The following is a 23860-nucleotide window of genomic DNA, read 5'->3' on the forward strand; positions in this document are numbered from 1 at the left end:
AACTTCCTTCCTGCAGCAATAGCTCTCGAAATACAACTAATAGAAAGGCCTGAACCAATGCAGAGTTGGAGACGATGTGCTACACAAGCAAGACTCTCACACTGAAAGCCCTCTTTCAGTAATTCAGCCAGATAACTCCATGTTTGAGGCTTGATCGTGTACAAGGGATACAGCTCTTTCCAAAGTAAGATCATAGTCTTTGAAGACTTCTTCTAGTTCTCACGCAATGAGCACGCCAGTGTGATGTCCAGGGAAGGGTAAGTACCCAAAACACAGGAAACCAAATTCCACTCTGTTGATATGAAGTGCCCAGTCACAGAAATGTAAGCATCATTAGCACAGCTTGTCCATATATCACTTGTCAGAGCTAGTCTTTGCAAACACATTGAAGTTTGCGTTTCAAAGTCCTTTGCCAATGAGTGCTTCTTACGTAGCCTCTGTTGAAATATGAGTAGCAGAGGGGATTTTGTATCCTGGTTCAAGAAAGTTTAGTAGCTCTTAAAACCAGCTCCTTCCACTATTGCTGCTGGACGAAGGTCTAGAGCTACCATGTTGACTATGCGAGCGGTGATCTCTTTCGATCGAGCGGCCGAGCATTTAGATCTCGATAAAATGTATCAAGAGAAGGCTGCTTCTAGTACTAGTTGATGACGAGAACTCCTTAGGATGACAACGTGTTAGGTGATCCCTCAGGTTAGTTGTTCCTCCATGGTAGGCATACTGCTTCTGACACAAACGGCAAGTCACACTCTTCATGTTCTTTTTTCGCGGAGAGAAGTCCCAAACGATCGACTTAGGTTGATTGGGCCTTTCCAAAGAGTCAAAAACAGTGTCAGACGCCTCTGTCTCTGTCTCACTCACTTCATAGCAAACGTGCTGTTACTAGCGTCTTCATTTGTACTGTCTAGAGTAGAGCCACTCGATGAGCTTGAACTAGCCATGACATGTGCTAAATTTACAATTATTAAACCAAAACTTTTAATTTTTCAAATCGGACATTCTTAAATCGAAGGAATGTTCAAATATGGAGACATTCGTTCAGGCCCTAGTATTATCATTGTGAACAATGCTGTCGTTAGCTTGATAATTTTATTATGACCACATTTTTGACATTGAAATAAAAAGTTGTGAAGTCTTATCACTCACTAGTCATTGCCTGACACAGTTGGTCATATCACCCACTAGTCTTTGCCTGACACAGTTGTCATATCACTCACTAGTCATTGCCTGACACAGTTGGTCATATCACCCACTAGTCATTGCCTGACACAGTTGGTCAAATGTTAAATTATTTCGTTGTAGTTTAACTTTCTCCTACTTCTGGCAGTAGGTATACACTATTTTCTGCCTTTGATATTCAACTGAAAAAATATCCATGATCAATATGATATGACTGATAAACCAGTGAATGCAAGCCTAGCAATAGAATTTCCTTGTTGTTTTTTGGGGAGGTGTTTAAGATAGAACCTCATTGCCTTCCAACATGCTGCTTTTTTGCTACTGACTATCAACACTTGCATTTACAAAAAAAATTTAAAAAAAGGAAAAGTAAATAAAATATTTTCTAAAAAATGAACTAAATCTAGGGGAGGGCTAGCATCAATCCAACAGAAAGATGCAAGCAAGATATATAGACAAACACAAGATAATATATTGTCATATTATCTTGTGCTGAACTGGTTTCTAATAATTTCCAAATTATTCTAAGCATCTTTCCTCAGGCCTAATCCCAATCTTTGTGATTTCATACCAACATGAAAACCCTAAAGATTAATGCAAATATTAGTTGAAGTGTAAATATCAAATTAGACACACAGTTTTTGTAACTGTTCTGATAACGCGAACATTGAATTTCTTGTCAACAGGATTTGATATCACAGACTTCTTGTCAACAGGCAATACAATTTGGGTCTTTGTTTTCAGTTGCAAAATTGGGCATGCAAATAAATCTCTTGTTGTTCTGCCATTGTTACAGTTTGTCTTCTCTGGTATTACACCCTCATTGACCTTCTCAGCTTCAGCTATACTTACAGTCATCACATTGTGATAGTGTTGTGAGACTGTCTATGGTTTTGAAAGGAGCAGAGCAATGTTAATTTTCTTAAAGCAATTTGAGTTTTGCCACAAAAGCATTTTCTTAGCTATCACTTGTTTCTGTTAAATCATAAGTTACATATATAGACTGAAAAATAGGACCAAGAAAGTCAATGTCTATCATTTACATTGGTGTTCAATTAAAGTTGACACCTTTTCAATGGTTTTCCATATTCATATATATGTAAGGTTTTTCATTCTTGTGTATATGCAAGTGTACTGTCAATACAACACATCTTGAGATAATTTTGCAAAGACACAAATAGCCATTCTATCTTCACATCTGTCTCCTGTTCATATCAGACTGTGGCTTTGTTTAAGATAGGTAGTCTACACAAAGAATGAATTCCGGAATAACTTATGTAGTACTATTACACACCTTAACTCACATGACATATAGTATTGTTATATAATACCTAGCACAATATCACTAAAGATAAAGTTGTCTGGTTGACCTTGACTGTTTTTGATATATATAATGGCTACTTCCAAAGATTTAATGGATCAGAATTGACTGTAGAACCCGGATTTTCATGTTGATGTCCTACACTGATAATCGGTTTTGATGCATTGGAAAGCCTCGATGAAATGACAAATAGAGGATCAGAACAAAACATCCAAAGACCTGAAGATTCCTCCATAACAACTGCCAAAGTCAGTTATACTGAAATTGAAGATGTGATCAATGTACCAGCTGAAGATGAGTTAGAAGAGCTTGTTTGAAAATGGCTATATATTTCGGAATCTGTTAAAAGGAAATGATCCATCATCAATAATATCTGGTGCTGGGACTTTTTGAAGGAAATTGCTGGGGGGAATAATAGAGCAGTTTGCCAAATCTGATCAATCAGTTTCTATTCTTTTTGTTGGTAAAACAGGAGCAGGAAAATCATCATTAATAAATGGGCTTGTTGGTAAAAAAATCACTGAGGAAGGTAGTGGTGTGCTACTCCTTGTACAAGTTTGTGTTCATTGCAAAATCCTTTTGAAGAGTATGTGCAGTATAATGATAAACAGATAAAAATTATTGTATGGATTTCACCTGGATTACTAGACGGGCTAGACAAAGACGCAGAGTATCTCCATGAACTAAAGACTGTTCTTTTCTCGTGTTGATCTTGTTGTTTATTGTATTAGTATGAAAGAGAGGTTTGAGAGTCTGCTCGAAAGGCATTGACAGCATTTATACAAATAAAACCTGACATATTGCGAAATACTATTGTTGCTCTTACTCAATCTAACGGTATAACATACCCAGAAGAATACGATAATGAGGAAGGTGATGTAATATATTTCAACAAGGTCTTTCAAGACTATAAAGATAACATTGATGCCTCGTTAAGTAAATGTGGTGTCTCAAAAGATACCATTGAGGCTCTTCCTGTAGTGCCAACAGGTTATCATCGAGTGACAAGAAGTATTCCAAATCCCTGGCGTCTCCATGCTCACTGTAATCATTGGTTGCAGCCATTTTGGTTAGCATGTCTTATGCGTTGTAAAGAAGTTGGCCAAGCTGCACTCATTATGTCCAATGAACACCGAATTACAAACAACGAAAATGAAGATGTTATAAGTAAACCTGTTGAGTTTTCAGCCAATTTTTCTTGCATAATAAATCCATCTGGCAAAGAAGAGAAGTGGTATCAGATTCCTAATAACAAATATCAGGCTGTCCTTTTGGCGTTTCGTATTGCTAATCGCGGTCACTTTGTGAGAGAAGGAAAAAATTTTTGTTGTGATTTCTGACTGAAATACTTTTGACAATTTTTTGTCTAAGTGGAAAATCTCTTTTCTGACATAATAATAATGATATAATGATTTAAATCAACTTAATACTTAAGTGTGTTGCAATTAAGTGAACTTTAAAATGACTGATTTTAAATTTTTGTAGTTTTTCTTCTATGTAATCTTATGATTGTTTTGGACCATGTGATATCTGTTTGTTGTACATTTTTTGATGATAATAATAAAATTAACCTGCACAAAGATGGAGTTGAGATATAATTAACCTATCCCACTGTACAGTGGGATAGGAAGGATAGCAGAATAGTGCTAGATAATGATAAAATGAATACCTTAAACTGTCTAACTTGTCCCACAGAACAGTGATTTAGGGTGGTTGGTAAGAAAATATAACTGGTCCACTGTGCTATGGGACAGTTCACTATTTCTAATTTTCTAGTGGAAGTTGTAAGACTGTTGTACTAGACTGTTATAATCATTAATTATATTAATATTAATTAGTGTATGTGTAATATATTATATATAGATATATATATATATAGAACGAATTGAAGGACAAAGAACAGCTTTGTTCTTTTGTCCTTCAATTCTGTTCTAACCCGCTCTGTCTAAACGATATCGACCACTCTTCAACAGACTTAGATACTTCAGTATATATATATATATATATAAGGTTTCTTATTATATAGTATATATCGTATATACCGTAAATGCTGGTTATTAAGCGCATGCGCTTGTATCTCCACAGGAAGAAAATATGCACTTAATAACCATATGCACTTAACAAATAGCCTTTGTGGATGATGTCACTTTTCTGGGTGTGGCTCTCACTCGAGCACGTGGAGAATATGGCTGGTGTTTCTACTGACTTCTCGTTTGACAGCGTGATTCGAGGTCATCACATTTACAAAAAGTAGTATGGATGCCTTCAGTTGGAGAAGTTCTTCTATTAGTGAAAGAGGAAGGAAATGAACATGATCGTTTTGCTGTATCTGTGATGAAGGACAGATTCATCATCGGTCATGCACCTAGGGAGCTGTCAAAACTGTTTACACAACCACAAAGGAGAAATCACTGCTAGGATAACAGGACACAGAAGACTTGGGAATGGTTTGGAAGTTGTTATATCTTTATTGGAGAAAAGAAGTTGGTGAAGAAGTTAAAGGAATTGGTCCTTAAGAGAAAAAGGTCTCTCTCTTGTCCATATTAATAACAATAATAATGTACAGTAATAATAATTATTATATATACCAGAACTACTTTATTTTTTAAAAAAATGTATGCATGTGATTATTCTTTCAAGATTACTTGTACAATACATATTAGTGCTATTAGTCTTTATTGACAGACTTTGTGTCTCATCAATGTCAGCAAAAGGATCCTCATCACCATCAGAAAAAGGGTCATCTCCAGTGTCGGTGTGTTCATTATCTTCCAATTCATCAACAGCTACAGAGATTCCACATTTTCTAAACCTCGTTGAATCATTTCTTGCTTTGATGACATTTCTGTCCACGCCTCCCCAATCCATTTTGTAAAAAGTACTCTTCGTTATCTGGCTGTAAATTTACCATGGAGGTATTCATTTAAATGCTCTTGTAAATGTTGAGTTGCAAAAGCATTGATTTTACTTTTAAATGGAGCATTGAACACGACGTCAAGTGGTTGAACTAGGCTCATACATCCAGCAGGGACTAAGACAGGAGTAGTACGACACTCAAGTCTATAAATGTCCATCAGTGCATCAGTTTTTTGAGCCTTGTGCTCATCAAGAATAAGGAGAGTAGGGAGCTTCAACGTGTGGTTTCCAGCAATGATGAGCCCAGTAAGTCATAACAGTTTCATCACACCATAACATTTTCTTGAAAATGGATGTTTACTCTTCGATCATAGTGAGCCAACTCAGCTAAAGGAATTCTTTTACCTTTACCTTAAATATAACCAATGGCTTAACTCGAGAAAACAAGGTAAGTTGAACAGTGCATTGTCTTTTCTCCAACCCTGAAGATGCAGCACGAACTCATACACTCTTTCGACCCTACATCATCATATGTAGGGGACCATCAGTGAAAGAAAAAGGAAGTGGTGTTTGGTCAACATTGGCGATACAACCTAAATGAAATCTGCCCACTTTTCATCAACTTGTTCTCCTTCTAGAGAAATCTCTCTAATTAAATGATGGAAATGATGAATAGCTTCTTTCTTGCTTTCTGGTGGTTTATTACATGAATTGGTGTCACGTCTCAAGCTAATTTTATAATGTTTTTTAAAACCAGCAAACCAGCCATCTGAAAAAGAAAATTTTGACCAGGATATTGTTCATTAAAAATCTGTTTTGGCCCTGTTCTTGAACCACCAGCCTTTAATTTTGATACCCCTTTGACGTAGCGTCGAAACTCTGCATGGAGCTGCTCGTTCCATTAAAGGAAACTGAGCACTTCTTAATAAACTCACTCTTTTGGTACCTTTTTGCTTTTCTTGATTTTTTCCTCATCTTTTATCCACCTCATCACCGTTTTTGTATTTAATGTAAACTTTTTACATGTTTTGTATAGATTGGAATTATTTTGCTTTGTACCAATAACAACTCAAACTCTTTCTCTTGTGTAGCTCCTTCTTGACTGTTTTAAAGATCCTGTTTCTTTTGAAAGGATCACTGATGCCTCAGACATACTAAATTCACAGACACTTCTATGACACTCGTTTTTTCACACTCGTGTTTCCACGTGACATTAATGTAACATTGCTTATTAATAATTCCATTAATAATTTATTAATAATTCATTAGTGCTTAATAAAAAAAGAGTTCTGACCAAGTAAATGTGTGGCTTAACAACAGTATGCGCTTAATAACCATATGTGCCTAACAACGCAATATTCACAACATACATACGGTTTTTCATTCTTGTGTATATGCAAGTGTACTGTCAATACATCACATCTTGAGACAAATTTGCAGACACAAATGGCCATTCTGTCTCTCACATCTGTCTCCTGTTCATATTCAGACTGTGGCCTTTGTTTAAGAAGTAGTCTCACAAAGAAGGAATTCCTGGAATAACTTATGTAGTACTATTACACACCTTAACTCACATGACATATAGTATTGTTTATAATACCTAGCACAATATCACTAAAGATAAAGTTAGCTTTGATTATTCGTGATGGCTACTTCCAAAGATTTAATGGAATCAAGAATTGATTATAGAACCAGAATCTTCATGCATAATGTCCTATACTGAGTATTGTTTGGATGTGTCAGAAAACCTTGAAATGACAAACATTGGATCTGAGCAAATCATCCAAACACCTGGAGATTGGCACCATAGAACTACTGGTGTCAATGACGCTGAAAATGAAGGTGTGTCACTGTACAGCTGAAGATGAATTAGAAGTATGCCTTGAAAATAAAGTAGAAGAGTGCCTTGAAAATGAAGCTTGGTTTCATATTTTTTTAAAACCAATTGAACACTGCTGCAATATTATCTGATGATAGGAACTTGAAAGATATTGGCCATGGGAATAATAGAACAATTTGCCAAATCTGAGCATTCAGTTTCCATTCTTTTTGGGCCGGTAAAACAGGAGCAGGAAAATCATCACTAATAAATGGGCTTGTTGGTCATAAAATTGGCGCTGAGGAAGGTTGGTTGTCCTGATCCTTGTACAGGCCTATCTTCATTGCAAAAGCCTTTCCAGAAAGTCTGTACGATATGAGGATAAAAAGGTATAAGTTACTGTATGGATTCACATGGATTATTAGACGGGCTGAACAAAGACAAAGAATATCTCAGTCAACTAAGACAACTCTCTCTCTCATGTGAATCTTGTTGTTTATTGTATTAGTATGGTAGAAAGGGTTGAGGAGTATGCTCAAAGGGCATTGAAAGAGTTTGTTTTGTTTACAACCTGACGTTTTCCAAAATACAATAGTGGCTCTTACTCAATCTAACAAACGTAATACCCAGAGAATACGATTAATGAGAAAGATGATGTAAGACATTTTACCCCAAGATCTTCGAAGGGTATAAAAATAATATCATTAGCAAATTGGGTGAATGTAAATATCTCAGAATGATCATTGAGGATATCAATTGTGCCCACAGGTATATCGGTATGACTAGAAATAATAACAATCCATGGCGTCTCCATGTCAATGTAGTCTTGGCTTCAGCCATTTCGTTTAATGCTTGTGCCGCTGTAGAAGATTGGCCAACCGGCACTCTATAGTAGAAATCGATTTACAAACCAATACAATAGCTGGCTATAAATCTCCCTTTGATACTCAATATTACTTGCTTGCATTGTTCGTTATCACCCAAAAGCATAATATTTCACCGATTGCAGTATGTTGAGAAGTTTATGTTTGATTTTAACTTTAATGTAAAATGGTGATTTATATAACGTTTTTTCATATTTAAAAATTTTGTTGATAGGTTTTCAGTGCACAAAACTAATCTGTGATGTTTAGCATGCAAAGGTTGAAAGCCCTGAATGTAATCTTAAGAATAAGCATGGAGTCGGATCAGTCAGTAATTGTGGATACACAGCATACATATATTTACGAGCCAAGGAGGACAATCTATTTTTCTTCATATTTGAAAATTTCAGTAATAAACCCTGAGGCGTTTCTTTTCCATGACCCAGTGATGAGTTTCCATTCCTTATTCCATTCTTGGCACATATAACACTAATTTTGGTTAGGTTTTCTTATTTCAAATTTGTCCACATGATAAGAATACATAAGAAGTGACTAAGTTAATACTTAAACCAACATTTGCTAAAATCATCTATATACAATTTGCTCGGTTTGCAAGTGCAAGAAAATTCTTTTTGAGTTACTAATTTTGTGAGATAGGATAGTTTATCCTATTTGTAGAATCAGTTTGTACGTTTTACACTTAGGCACAGGTGCTGGCAAAGTGAATGCAGATTCACACATATTTAAATGTGTTTTTGCTATTGTTTGCCAACAACAGGGGGTTTTAAGCACACAAAAATCCGTAATTTTTCACAACATATTACATGCCAATAGAGTTTGTTGTCAATAAATTGTTGTTTAAAGACAAGATGGACGGTCTGTGGAGTTTTTACTTGAATTTAAATAGACCCACAAGGCATGCCTAAATTAGTTGTATTTAGCATGAACAATTACTCCGTGTCGGGATTTCTGATTGAATAACAAGATAAAACCTTTTGTTAGTATAGTCAATGTTTTTTTTTTTTTTTTTTCGAAAACGCTATTCTACTCCATTAAGATCTTAATCTACTAACTTGGTGGTACCTATCAACTTTATCAATGTTACTGATACTAGGAGGTAATGCTACAGAAATTATGACACTCTTCTTACAAAATTTTGGTCTGCCACAACTTGAGGCAATAAACTGCAGCAGTCAACACATGAGAGTTGCTAGTTGTAGACAGGATTGAATACAAGGGATGAGTAGTCATGGCAATCTTTTCTGATCCTTTACAAAAATGGTTCGTCTGTAACTCAAGTAGCCAAGTAGATGTTAATGTCTCATTTCTTCAAGGAACATTGTGCTTTGGCAATGTAGAAAGAGGAAGAAAGTTTCAATCATCACACTCTGAAAATTTAGCAATAGTGAAAGCATGGTCACAGTTTAAAAGTAGCAATACTTCAACAGGCATTTATCACATTGTCCAGAGTGACCAACGTATGACTGTAAAGGCACTTACAAAACATGGGTATTCCAAGGGCTTCAGATCTTTGGTTCCACTTTGGACATACTCATGTCTGTTCATACGTAATATGAGTCACTCCAAAAAAATAAGTGGGGGACCCTTTGTGCCTCTAAGACAATGAGTTGAGTACCTTGCTGGGATATGATAGTTGAAGCTTAGTTCGTGGTGTGTGAAGAGTAAAACTAGAATTGTTGGTTGTATGATGAACACGGTACCAGATGATGTCATCGTGACACAGTAAGGTGCCATAGGCAGTCTGCAGGTGTTATTTTTTTTTCCCTGTCTATTCATATCAGAAGCCATTGAATAATTATAAAGGGTTGACAATTAGATTTTTCAAGTTCACAAAAGGGCACATAGAATTGGAATCGTCTGTCTCAGGTTCCATAGAATATTGGATTAGGTTAACATGGAATAATATAGAGTTGATGTATTTTGGTTAACATAACAGCCTGCTTGTATAATAAAAAGTTAGAAGAATGATCAATGGGTCAGTGGGATATACTTGGGGTTGTGGTGAATGGAGTTCAGTTACATTGAGATAACATGGACAATGGAAAATATGCGCTATTATATTTAAATGAACCCTTTCACTACTGTCTTATAACTTGTCTACCATAGACAGTGAGATAAGTTGGGACACTGGGATAATAATACTGGTTGTAGCAAGAAGGAGTCCATCACACAGTGCAATAGAATAGGCAAGATTGGGTAGGCTGCTGGTGGGAAAAGAATATCTTATGAGACTGTCTAGGATGGACAATGTGAAAATCCTGTGTTTTAATATAAGGCGTATCATTGACAGTATAACTTGTCCAACAGTACATTGGGGATAGGATAGACAATGGAATATGCTAGGTTGTGAAGAAATGAATTCCATTGAACTTGGACATCCCTCAATAGATTGTACTAACTTTTCTCTTTAAATGATTTAAAGCACAGTCACACATCATTCCAAAAACTACAAAACAATGGACAATTAACTTTCATTGAAATAGTTATAAAATATTTCGTAGTTTGATTCGTCATCTTTGTCAATGTTATAGAGGAAGTTCTGTAAGGAAAACCAAAGCTCCATAAATTTTTCTTGTCCTTACACACAAGACCCAGATACACTTTGAGTTGAGACACATGTCACGATTGCTGTTCTGTTCTTTTTTTTACTTTTGCTCCACTTTAACACATCTATGGATCATCCGTTCATAGAGTCTATACTGAACTAACTGAATAATGTATTATGCATTGGTATTTATTGTATAGTTACATCCATACATATACGCTATTACATAAACGGGGCTATAGAAGCATATCTGGTTGCAGCAAATTTAGTTGGCACCTTGGTACTGTTTTACAAGTGTTCACCTAATTTGTGCATAATTATATGATTTTAATGTATACTTCTTTCATATGTGAAAATAATTACTATTATTTCTTCAATTGTTTTATTAGAATGGTCAAGTTATTAGGAAGTGTGGGAGGACTGTTATGGATCAGTAAAAACTCAAACTATAGCTCATGATAAAGAGGTAAATGGTTTGTTATATTACAACATTTTCTATATACCAGTCCATTATAAGGAGACAACTACACACACAACTTAAAGACTATTATAATGTTTTGATATTACAAATTTTATGACTATTGCTACTCTACCAATTTTAAAACTATTTTGTAAGAACAGGTTATATTTAAATGATTACTTAATAATAATAGTCAATACTATGGATTTTCATAATTGATAGGGTTTCCTCACAAATATACGTACTGCTTGTGTTAGGTTTTGTATATAAAATTGACACTTATTTTTTTTTCTTCTATTTAAGGTACATGATATAGCCTTTACTAGAGCTGGTAGTGGGCGGGACTTGTTTGGCTTCTGTTGGTTATGATGGCTCAGTTTAGACTGTTTGATCTCAGGTCAGTAGTCTGTATATACCATATGGGTGTGGTTCATATCATAGTTCATATGTAAAAAAACTATTCATGAAAAATATACATATTGCTAAATTTCATTGACTCATATAAAGTTGTGTGCATAAACATTGCAAAGTGATGCCAAGGAGCATCAACTTAAGGTTCCAATGTTAAGTTTTGAGAACAATATCCATATATGGAATTAATTCAGAAGTCTTTGCATTTCTATAGTTTGAGGGGCTGTAACTATTATAAAATAGTGCGGGCCTTAAACGAGGAGGTTAGGTAGAAAAAGCCCTGCCAGGCAAATTAATTAACTATTTCTTCTTCGTGTATATGAGCAATTTCACTACAGCACTTGTTAAGTCTTGCTTGGACAGTAGTTTCAAGAGTTTTTTCCTAAACAAACTTTATTACAACAAAACATGGTCCTTGGTAATTTCATAGAACTTATAGAATATTCTTTACAAGAACTCCAACAACTTTAACAGCTTTGGCTGGTGTCTGAGTGAAAAAGTTCCCAAAAAAAGCCCTCTTGTTGGATTTGAAGAGATGTATTCCTCAGATGATGTTCCAATGGATCCAAGTAGAACAGTTTAAGACATCGTGTTTGTTGTTTTAGTGTTGTTTTTTACTGTGTTTAGATGTGCATTACACATTTAGGCAATTGGCTTGGAGGGATCATAGTGTACTATAGTGATGTTAAATGCTTCGTTCTGCTTTCTTATTCCAAGAACAGCGATGGTTCTTACATAATTACTCATGTAATAGACAAAGCTGAATTAGGGGACCACGCTGGAAAGTTCATAACATTTTGTGATTGCTGTTAGATGATATTGCTTTTCTTTTATGTTTTGCCAGTATTTTGCCAATGGCTTGGTGAGATTAATAAGGTCCGAGTAACCAAAACGGCCGGGATCAACACCTTTGATTGGAAAACTGGCAAACAAAATGTGCATGATAAACAAAACCCCACCCTTTGCCACTTCATATATAGAGCCAGCCCAGGAGTCAAAAAACATAGAATGCAACATTTGTGTTGGAAATCTGCGCCCTGTAGCAAAATTGAGGGAAAAAAACAATACGTGGGACCTGGCTTGAAATGGTTTTTTAGGCAGGCGAAACTTGAACAATTATCGGATATATTTCTCACTTTCATATAAACTTCCAATATCGCAGCTAGCAAAATCTCACATTGACATCTTGCTAGGGCACCGGGAGTGATGGTAAAAGCTTCTAGAAGTCGTTCACTGGCCAATTTTATTTTATACATTGGAAACTATCTTATCTTTACCCTTTGGGAATTAATATTACAAACTAGCGGGGGCATGCGCATTTTTAATCGAAAAAAAACAAAAACCAAAAAAATCGCCGTGCCAGCCCCCCCCCCCCTCTTAGCTTTCACGATATGGCCGTATTTTGCTATATAGCGGCTCGCACCCTCGCCATTCGGCGAGCACAAAGGCTTGAAGATGGGACGAGGGGTGCTTTGGCACCCTTCCTGGCTAAGCAACTGTAATTAACTTTGTTACTAGTTTCAAGTGAACCATCATGTTTAATAGGAGGTCAGCATTATTTTATTAAGATCATTTAAATAAAAAAAATTACGGGGCAGTGTGGTTTAATAGGAGTATAGTTTTTGCAAAAAATGGTTTCATGCTGGTTGTTCGCAAGAGTTGATGCAATTTTATTTTTTTTTTCTCTTCCTCTAAAGAAAATAAAAGACTGTTAAAGCGATGGGTTCAGTGAATTGGACATAAAAAACCTTCTGCTGACCCCCCACACACATGAATTTGTAGTAAGCATTTTGTAAATGCAGAGGGCCAGATTTTTTGTATCTCAAAGCAAAGTTCCTTTCATTGTTTCTACCCAAGGAAAAAACGTCTAAAATGGAGGAAAAAGCTGGAGTAAAAAAAGCGGAGGAAAAAAAACCTCCCAAAAAAGATCGAAAACCTATTTTTTTAATCCACTTGGATCAGGGACAAAGCTTGTGATGGCTCAGGCATTTTTGATACTGAGGGTTGGAAGCGGGATGAAGAGGGGGGGGCAAATAAAAAGATATGGCTACACACAAAACTGAGATGAACAAACGAAAAAAGAAACAAGTGGGAAGAATTACTCACACTTCAAAAACCAAAGGTAGCAAACTTAGAAGAAAACCAAATTAGAAGAAGTAAACTCTGTGGCAATGTTACGACTAAGTAATATCAAAAAGATGATTGAAAAAAAACCAAGGGTTTAATTTTACACTGGGCTTCCGTCTTTCTCTACTTTGAAAAGCATGTTATGATTTCTTGGACCATCTGTGGCTCTTTTTGAAGTATGTCCAAGAAGGCAAGAGGTTTGTGACGTTGAAAGGGGTGCATAGAACAACAAAAACGTCTTCGTCAAAGAAAATTTTTTGCCACCACTTGAGGAGTTTTTCATGACGTTAGTTTTTGCAACTTGGCCTATTGCAAAACAAAGGGACCTAGGATACAGATTTGGTATCCACAGTAGTTTAGTCAAATCAATATAACTTGGATTAATTTTGCCTCTTTATGAAAATTTAAAGATCTTCCTTTATGGCCGCCTAAAGGAATATTCAAAAAGAGTTACACCATCCTGACTGGAGGAAGAACTGTAAGGATGGATCATGCATTTGATCTTTTCGATGGATGGGGGAAAAACTAGTATATTAGTGAAGCCACAATGTTAGTTGATGGTTAAAGGGTCACACACGAAGGTTTTCAATAGCCTTAGGATCAGGTTGCCAAAGATGTAATGGTCGAGGATTCATATATCATCTGAGATCCTTTATCTTGAACTTTGAAGGAAGTATTTTTGCATGGTCATCTCCCGACTGATCAACTGGAATTGGCTCTACCTTATGAGCAGCATGGACGATTCCACTGCTGACTTAATATATCTGTGAATATAAGGTATTCAGGTGGATGTTCTAAATCTGAAGAAGTCTGCAAGGAAACTATGGACAATGTTCCAATATGCTTGCAACTTCCAGTAGATCCCCTTGACCAGCTGGACAAAAAACCACATTCAGTACTGATAATATCATGACTGCTATTTGAAGAGCCAAACTGCACACACAATAAACTCGATCTTTACACATTCTAAGGGAAGACGAAATTTGATTTGAGATACAAGATGTTGTCCCTGGTAATAAATAAGTTACAATATAGTTGACGTATTCATGTTGAATTCTCAGGGGCATGATTCTTGTACTGAAAAAAAAATCACAAGAGGGGGAACCATCCATCATCAGGGTATTTTAAAAAAACTTACCTTATATATTTAACTACATCACAAAACTACAGAATTTCATTTCTCTTGGGCTTATCCCATCCATATTTCACAACATGCGTTAATGCGTTTAAGTGTAAGTGGTGATCAACGTGGTGATCAATGTTCAAAATTATCACATTGGAACTTACCTGTCTAATAGTTCGCTCTTCTTTCCTTTTTGTCATTGTCTTTTTTACTGAATGCTTAACATCAATTAAGTTAAAGCTACTTTGCTATTGTCATCTGTTTGGTTTTTTGAAGCAAAAGGGACTGGGTATTGGTGGCATGAGTTGATATGCATTACAGGTGATTTTTCCAACCATAGATCTGAGATATTATTGACATTCAATTTAATGCGCTTTGCCTCTTATATTTAAACGATCAATGTAATAATGGGCATCGTTGGATTTTGCTTGACTCTTTTTGAGGAGAGCCTCCCTATCACACATTGTTAAGGATATCAAATGACAAGTATGGGGGGGACCCAAATTATCCTCACTACAGGGGGCTACCTCAGGCTTTTTCATTAGGAAAATTAGTTTGGCATTATATTGAGATAGGCTTCCAGTAACTCTTAATGATAAACAGTAATATGAACATTTTTGTATACTTTAATCATTCCTTTTTATATCTAGTCTAGGCTTGGGGTACCAAACGTAAAAATATTTTGGGAGAGTCTTTCATTCATGAGATCACTGGATGAAGATTTGTGTTGTGAAACTCTTTTGCAAAAAGGACTTGCATCAGGTCCAGGTGATTTAGCAGTTACTTTTCGAGGACAGAGCCTTTTGACAAAAAAATGTTTGGGCTTGAGCCTCTCGGTTTTTTTTTTTTTTGTCTGCTCTGAATACTGAATAAAAAAATATAAGAAGTCTTTTGTGGAATCTACCAAATGTGGCTCTGTAGAAAATCTGGGGGGGACAAGTTTGCGCGAATTTTTGATACGACTTCTAAGGATGGGACAGAAGCTCTCTCAGATACTCGTCATTTAGTTCAATGAAGACAGAGCCGTCTATCTTGTCTTTTTCAAAAGTTTTCAAGGACATCTTCATCTAAATCACGATTAACTCTGGTCTTCTAAGATAATCTATAGTTACATCATCAAAACTGCTATTATATAATGCATAAGGATCTTTTCCTGTCTGTAAGTTTTTCCTCTATATCTTTCAATTAGATTAGCTACCTTCACTCCTTTCACAATATCTTAGTTTCTGGGCAATATTAGCCAAATGGCCTTTTCTTTGCCTTTTTGCAGATGTTACAGGGACGAATCTTTAAAATGGGCACATGGAACGTAACGTGAAATGTGACCCACTACCATCTGTGACATACGCTAATCTCAAGTACTATGATGAGTGGGAACCAGATGCCAGTGAAGGAGTAAGCAGTCTGAGACCTTTTTGAGTATACAGTTGACAATGGCTTATTGGTGTTGTGACTTAGTCTTGAGTGTCCCGGTAAACTGACTCCAAGTATTCTTTTTAGGGTCTCCAGAGCTTTCTTGAATTTAAAGTCGGTGTTCTGCGATAAAGTTGTAGAATTTGAAGGTCATATTGCACAATTGAGTTATGACTGAAATTAATTTATATTTTAAAATCAATTAATAGCCCAACTACTTACAATTCAGTTATGTATTCATTGATAATGAAAACATATACACCAGGTTAACTATCTTTGATATATTGTTACATAAGCTGGAGGAGTATTAAGTGATGGTTGTTATCCATTGTCAATATTGCTTGTTACATCAATTGATGGGCTGATGATCCAATCCTTTAGTTGTTACCATAGACTTCAATAAGCATACAATTGATTATTACATGGTATAATTGTAATTATAAATAAACTACACCTGTATTGACAGGAGTATGATATTTTACAACTAGGACTATATGACCTTTATTGAACATTGTCAAGTAATTTCTTGTACCTGGACATATGACCAAAATAGAATTTAAGTAACAAGTAAATCAATTTACATTTTTTTATAAATTATTTTGAGAGCACATCAAAAAAAAGGGAGATCACTGTATTTTTTACTGATGCATTTTCCTGATTAGTTTTCAGATGTAAATTTTGATGGTTTAATTATGATAATTATAGGTATATTATAGTAATGATATAATATTATACCTAGTAGTCACATATTATAATAAACAGACTACCCCAGAATACTATTGCCCCATTATCTTGTTAGAAATGTAAATTAAAAAATAAAAAGAATTAACCTTATGGTATGGATATTTATAATGTATATTAAGTATGCAAAAAAAAAAGCCATGCTATGCCTGCAACTGTTATATGAAGGTAACGTAATGAAAGAACAGCTGGCCTAGTAACTCCAGTGATGTGACAACATAGGCCGCTCACGGGATTCAGGAGTTGAATTTAATCACTTCCATGTAAGAAGATGGTGAGGTTTGGGATTATAGTGTTTGAATACCATTTTATGATGTCCTTGTACTTTGAAGATTAGGCCTGACTGGGAGAAGTGAGATTCTGATGAGCTTTATACTTACTGCGTAATGAACTGATGAGATGGGACTTTTTCTTTCCTAAAAGGCTATTTGTTAAGCACCATGTGGTTGTTATTAAGAACATATTTTTTTTTCCTGTGGAGATACTGCGCATGTACTTAACAACCAGCAAATATAGTACTTCATATTCATTGAGTCCAAAGCTTTTTTAAATGCAAAAAATTAATATTACACTTGATTTACTCAAGTGTAAAATTAAGTATTGTAAAATACAATGATATAGTAATACGTTACATCCTCAGTTATTGAACAGCTTGGGACTAAAGAAATTTGTCTCTGTTTTCGGATATGTGAATTTGTTCAGATAAATGAATAAGTTATAATGGTTTAATTGAAATGATTATGTTATTTGGTTCATTCATAAAATGAAAGTTATAGTTTTTTGTTTCATTGAAGAAATCTTTTTTTTTTAGCAGCAAGGTCTTTCAAAGATAGTAAGACACTTGTGTTACATGGCGTAGCTTCTGGCTGGTGTTGTAACTATTGTAAGGCATTTGTTTAAGCATATCGGCAGCATACTCTGTGACTGGGGGGGGAAACAAGGTTCATCAACTGATAATCGACCACTGTGATCTTCCAACTCCTACCTTTCGATATAAAACGGTATAAGACGTTCTAGTTTTATAGACTCCAGAATTTCAAGTTTTTCCTCAATTGTTAAAACAACTTTCTTTCTTCTTAGCCACTTTCTCCATTGTCTAACAAGTTAATAAATTATTAACACATGATTGTGCATGCACAGTAAAACACAAGCAATCATTCGGATAATCGAGGGTTCGATAAGTGAGTATTCGGATAACTGAGGATGTTACTGTATTAAGTATTGTGAAATGAAAGAAAAAAAAATTTGTTACTTGAATGCCAAATTAATTCATCATTCATTGTGTAAAAATGAATATATATCTTGGTTTTGGCTTAAGATAGCTTCAGAAAGTTGTGACTTGTTCTCTTTTTTACAAACTTTTTGGTTTTTCTAGCTTAGTCACCTCTGAGGGAGATGATGGCAAAGACAATGTAGCGTCTTTTTAGTAATAATAAGATTATAGCATTGTTAATAATAAAGAATAAAATAGACTTTGTATAAAATTAAAAAGTTGAAGGTGTTTTTGTCTGTAGCTATTCTAGAATCAAAACAAAGTCAATATTTTGTGTTCTTGCGTCATTGTTTTCCTCTCATTCACCATACTTTTTTACTTTTAAAATCTACTTAATAATAATGCATGCCAGGACCTTGGTGATTCAAAGTCAAATGTTTTGATTTTTGTTTAGTCCTAACAATTGGAGCAGGGTAGATTGCTGTCATTACTGGCAGAGTGTCTTCTATAACTTGACCACTATTAAAATGAGATGATTAATAGATGAGAAGGAAATCTGAAATTATACCGGCAAACTTTAACAATAATATGTGTCTCCAAGTTCCTCACATACAAAAGACTGACCCTATATGTGTGTCAAATATTCTTCAGATAAAGGATAGTTTTCATTTCACGTTTTTGTACAATCAGTAATTTTCTTGTTTTCTAATGAAAGACAATAAAGATTGCCTTGAGTTATTTACATTTCACTCTGTGTGTGTGTGTGTGTGGGTGTGTGGTGTGTGTGTGTGAAGAAAATAAAGAAACATTGATTAGGTTTCTCGGAATTGTTATTTTAATTACTATATTAATTTAAAGTATATACACAATACTGATATAACTTATGTTATTATTTATTTATTATATCCATCTACCGTCACACACAATGGGGGTGAAAGAAGAGTGACGCCTTTCACAGATAGGGTTATATTTTGACTTCTTTTCTTGTTCTGCTTTGCGAAGGACTTGAGCAGGTGAAATGTTTCAATAAGAGGGGCATCCGAGTCCAGGACACGAACATCGTATAATGACCATCGCTTGTGATTGCCAGGAACACTCTGATACCGATATTGCTTTAAGATTCCTGTCTGAATCGGGGCTGTCATCGATAAAAACAGGTTCTTTAATTGTCTGACTCCAGATCTGGGAAGGACAGTTCGATAATACATCTCGTATCTCATTGTGTCGTTGGACTATCAATCCCGCCTTTGCGACAGTCGAGAGCATGTGAGGTACTAAATGGTTCCCCGCAGCCGTCACAGTGAGGTGGATATTTAACAGAGGTTTTTTAGATACCGTATACATAGGGTATCCTGAATTCTGTGGCAGAGAGGTCAAAGTGATCTTTTTGAATGGGAAGGGTATTCAACCAGTTAGTCATGAATATCTGTGACGTTGTAAAGATCTTTGATGGTTGGATCAGCTTGATTGAATACAGAAGACCAGATCTGGTGTCAGTGATGTACTTAATTTGGTTGAATTGATGACGAGCTTCTGAGACTGTCATGATGTGATCCATGAGAGAAAATTCTGAATGACAAGTAATTGAATCCAACATATCCTTGTGGCAGCTCGGACGAGTCAAAGTGGTGATAGCCGTGATGGTAGGTATTCTGATATTTGAGACCTCCCATCTTTATTGGTAGTGAGAAAAGTGTACGGTCTAAGTCTGAAACAGTCATGACCTAAGAGGGAGGGAATGAATGTGGAAAACGAGTAAGTCTTCCAATGCCTGGAAGGTTTAAGGATGAACCGTTGTCTCTTATCACTCTCTGTATGAATGTCCATTCATGTTGTAAAGATTTAGTTAGAGTGATGAAGGCAGCCTGAGGCTGTGTCTTGGCGATGGTGGAGAGGAGTTCAATGTGATGGAGACCATTCTTTGCACTTTTGACTTTACTAGGAGGTAGTGGCCTCTCTCGTCCACCAATAAAGCCTCCTAGGAACCTATGACCAGTAAACAACCCGTAATTAACTCCATAATTATTAAATAAATTAGTTGCTTCATGACTAGAGACTCACTGACTATAAGGAAGCTCTTGGATGGTTCCGGAGAGTAGCCGTATCGGGACCAACATTTTAGGAGGTTTTCAAACCATGTCAACAGAGAGATGATACTGCCTAAGGCGGTAGAGTCGTCAGCATACCATTAATTGGGTGATATTAGGATGATCTTCTAATTCATTGATCAATGGTAAAGTGGCTATGGCATAAGAGAACATTGATATTGGGATCACCTTGTACTACCCTTCTGAGCTGAAGAGGGTCTCTTTACAGTTTTTGATAATAAGAGGGGACCTGCCTCGATGGGTATTGAAGTATATATCTTGAGGCGCCGAGGCCATAGGATACGAACAATTCCAAAGTAAGGAGAGGTCTATTAATAGAGTTGAAAGCATTCTTGGCGTCTACGATTAGCATACCCAGTCTCCTTCATGAGAGTGGAAGAGATCAGAGGCGGCATGAATTTGCTCCTTCTATTCCGCATTTCCGGCCTGCGCAGAGCTGTTGAGACCCACATATCGAGGTAGCATCAATCCTTTGTGGTAAGACAGATTGATTTACTAATGATCCTTGTTATTTATTATTATTATTATTATATATTATTATAGTATTTGTATTTTATTTTACCTTTTCACAGAAAATTTAGAAACACTCTACTATATATGTATGAAGAGCCCAAACAACATCCATTACTCAGACTAGCATGGAATAGACAAGATCCAAACTATCTGCTACTTTTGCTCTTGACAGTCAAGAGGTTAAGAATAAGTCTCTCTGTACATTAGTCACTAAAAAGTGAGTAGAAGTAAAAAATACACTCCAATAATGCTCTAATTATATTGTATGCATAATTAATATCAATTAATAATCTTTTATAGGTCATTATAATTGATATTAGAGCACCCAGTACACCAGTAGCTAGATTGTGTAATCATAGAGCACCTGTTAATGGAATTACTTGGGCCCCACATTCTTCATGTCAATATGTACTGCTGGTAAGTATGTTTATCCCCATACATAACAATATATTAAAAATGAACAGTCTGTTACACATTAGAACACCATGGTCTAATACAATTATAGAAATCACCTGGCATACTTGTACATGCTAGGTAGTAAAAAAAAATTATAGTTAACATTGTTTAATGACATTTTGGGTTGTTAACATTCAGTTGAAAATAGATTTTGTCAAATTGTCATTTGGGGATGATATTATGAACCAAGCCTATTCTGAACTTGTTTAGCAATTAACATGTGTGTTATACACTAACCCTGATAAGAATGGTCTGGACAGTACAGATTGTCCACTTATTTGATTCCTTACTTTAAATTAAATCTCTCTCTCCTCTCTCTCTCTCCAGCTGATGATCATCAAGCCTTAATATGGGATATACAACAGATGCCTCAACCAATTGAAGTCCCTATTTTAGCATACTTAGCACAATCTGAGATCAATCAAGTTCAGTGGTCTATTAACCAATCAGATTGGATAGCTATCTGTTTCCAGGACAAAGTAGAAATACTCAGAGTATAACAACAATAATAATATTACATTTTCCCTATATACATGTATTTCAGTATTTTTATTGTTTGTTATCATTACACAGCCTTAAAACATTATTATTACCAGATTTATATACAAGCTAGTATCTGTGCTGAGTGGGTAGAGCTATTTAAAGCTTTACGAAGCGTAGAGTAGAGAACAATCTCGCCTACGCACTTCCTCCGTTGTGGTGTGGTACTTTTGATTGGCAGTTGAAAACATGGATGATTTTATTGAACAATCAAAAGATGTAGTAGATTCAAAGACTGAGCAATCAGAAGATGTAGTAGTCGGTCGAAGGAAGAGGAGGATGTTAACTTAGAGTGGAATGATGGAGATTTTGTCTTTTTAGACCACTGAAGATGTCTGATATTTCATCTGGTGATATCATGAGCCTTGGTGATAAGTATGTATCAACAATGTACACTATACCTTGTGTTATACAATTGACTGCCAGCCTAGTTTATATGCACTTTAAAACCAATGAACCATTTTGATTTTGGTAGCACCAATTTACAACCAATTAAAGTCTCAAAGCTAGATGTTCTGTAGGAGGAGGGAACGTGTGGACAAACTAATGAATGTTGTTATACCTCAGGTCACATGACTTACTTTCTGTGGCTTCTTTTACATACGAATTCACATTGCTACTAGTGAAGCTAATGAAAGATATTGAGCCCCAACTTCATCCTTTTTTCTTAATATTAGTGGTGATTTCCTCATTAAAGTCAACTTTACCTTATTCTTCCTCATAGTAGACTAATATAAAGAGTCACACAATAAAATAGGACACAACCATTGTGGTTGATTGATCTTCCTGAATTCTAGTAAAACCCCAACTTTAAATGTGAGTTTGCCCAGACATTCTTTCCCCTTGCAGAACATCTGGTTTTAAGAATAAACTAATTACAAAAGTTAATTTTTTTACATGATTTAATCAAATCTAGACAACCAAGAACAGGAGAACGTTTGCCTTGTTTGTTTTAAGAAGGTAAGTAAATGTCAATTATTGTTTACTGGTATACTTGACCATTATGCTCATAAAACAAGCTTTTTAAAAACTTATAATATATTTTCATTTGTGCTATGTTGTTTGATTAGCTCTTTTTAAAGTTCTTACTACTTTCTTACATCTCCCATCATTAAAGCAATCCACACTACCTCAACATGAGTATATGGTGGGCCTCTTCTAAAACTATATATTTTGTTGGCCTATTTTAAAGCTGAGCATCCTTTTTTTCAACGTATACTAAGTCCATTTAGGACATACCAAAGTCATAATTGATCTTAACAAATATATATACTATCTTAGTAGGTATCCTATCTTTTTATAATAACTGGTGCTGTAATACATGAATAGAATGTTTTCTACTAACAGGGTGACCATATGTGTCCACAATTAGCTCATCAGTTATAATAGGACCATTGCTACCTGATAGGAGAGGATATATAAATTTATGAGTACAATATAATGTCAATATTTTATACTAACTATTATTATTATACAGATAAGTTATTGTTAATTATTTGTTTTCTTGTTAGTTTAATAGTTATAGCAAGTACTTTAAAAGGCGATGAAGAAGCTAAATTGTTAAGACTGTTACTTGCTTTGAGAGTAAAATATTGGACATTACAACCACTATGTGGAGTAGGATCATCCTTTCATGCAGGGTATGTATATCAAGATAACATACATCATACTAAGTTATCGTCACATTACGTAATGCTGTGATATGCGATTGGTTATAGTTGACATACTTAACAGACAGTGTATTATGATTGGTTGATTGTTGGATCAACAAGTATGGAATAAATTATGTAAATATTCTGTTAGTTCTGCTTATAACAGCAACACAATCACAGCAATAATTTGATTTGGTGTTAATAATGCTTTAATTATCCTCTTCTAATGTACCACAGTAATATTAGGTATTAGTTAAAATACTGGATACCAATTATTATATATGTAACATTAATGTTATTGTTTATCATTTCCATTAAGAGTTACTGATCCTGCTCAACTTTATACTTGTCTTATTGATACTACTTGACCAAATGACAAAATGGAAAAACCAAAGTATCTTTTATGTTGTCTATCAACACGTGGAACTGGTCTAGAATTATTTCGGGAGGAACTGGACTCTTTTGCAAGTACTTAGCACCTTCTTCTTCAAAATTTGGT

General features: G+C 35.3%; 1 pseudogene; it reads left to right on the top strand.

Moving 5' to 3' along the window:
• LOC121392323 overlaps nucleotides 1-21669 on the top strand; it is a 28161-nt pseudogene extending 6492 nt beyond the window's left edge.
• Nucleotides 21670-23860: the final 2191 nt, after the last annotated feature.

The sequence above is a fragment of the Gigantopelta aegis genome, unplaced genomic scaffold (genome assembly GCF_016097555.1).
Source record: "Gigantopelta aegis isolate Gae_Host unplaced genomic scaffold, Gae_host_genome ctg3594_pilon_pilon, whole genome shotgun sequence".
Classification (NCBI taxonomy): Eukaryota; Metazoa; Mollusca; class Gastropoda; order Neomphalida; family Peltospiridae; genus Gigantopelta; species Gigantopelta aegis.